Source organism: Protobothrops mucrosquamatus, unplaced genomic scaffold (genome assembly GCF_001527695.2).
Source record: "Protobothrops mucrosquamatus isolate PMUCROS unplaced genomic scaffold, P.Mucros_1.0 scaffold_61, whole genome shotgun sequence".
Classification (NCBI taxonomy): Eukaryota; Metazoa; Chordata; class Lepidosauria; order Squamata; family Viperidae; genus Protobothrops; species Protobothrops mucrosquamatus.
The window spans coordinates 196,945-197,826 of NW_015386137.1; positions in this window are offsets into that span (position 1 = coordinate 196,945).

Sequence of the window (882 nt, forward strand, 5' to 3'; positions counted from 1 at the left end):
CTACGATTGGAGTAGCATTCAGGATCACATTATTATAATAATAATAATAAAGTTGGAAGGGACCTTGGAGGTCATCTAGTCCAACCCCCTGCTCAGGCAGGAAACCCTACACCATTTCAGACAAATGGCTGTCCAGTCTCTTCTTAATGTTGGAGCATTCACCGCTTCTGGAGGAAAGTTGTTCCACTGCTTAATTTTTCTAACTGTCTGGAAATTTCCCCTTAGTTCCAGGTTGCTTCTCTCCTTGGTTAGTTTCCATCCGTTGCTTCTTGTCCTGCCTTCAGGTGCTTTGGAGAATAGCTTGACTCCCTCTTCTTTGGGGCAGCCCCTGAGATATTGGAAGTCTGCTATCATGTCCCCCCTCATCCTTCTGTTCATTAAACTAGACATACCCAATTCCAGCAACCGTTCTTTATATGCTTTAGCCTCCAGTCCCCTGATCATCTTTGTTGCTCTTCTCTGTACTCTTTCTAGAGTCTCAACTTCGTTTTTACATCGTGGTGACCAAAACTGAATGCAGTATTCCAAGTGTGGCCTTACCAAGGCATTGTAAAGCAGTACTAACGCTTCACAGGATCTTGATTCTATCCTACTAAGGCAGCCTAGGACTGTGTTGGCTTTTTTGATAGTTGCAGCACAGGGGCTGGCTCATGTTTAAGTGATTGTCCATTAAGACTCCTAGATCCCTCTTGGGGTCCTAGTGGACAAACAAGGCAACTGGATATTTCAAGGCTGCATTTAAAAACAAAAAATGCTCCTCATTATTTCCTGGTTTTTTCCTGGGCCACAGCATGTGTGTGGATCAATTTTCCCCAACTTGGTGTCCTCCTCCAGATGGATAAACCTTCATCAGGGAGGGAGGGAGGGAGGGAGGGAGGGAGG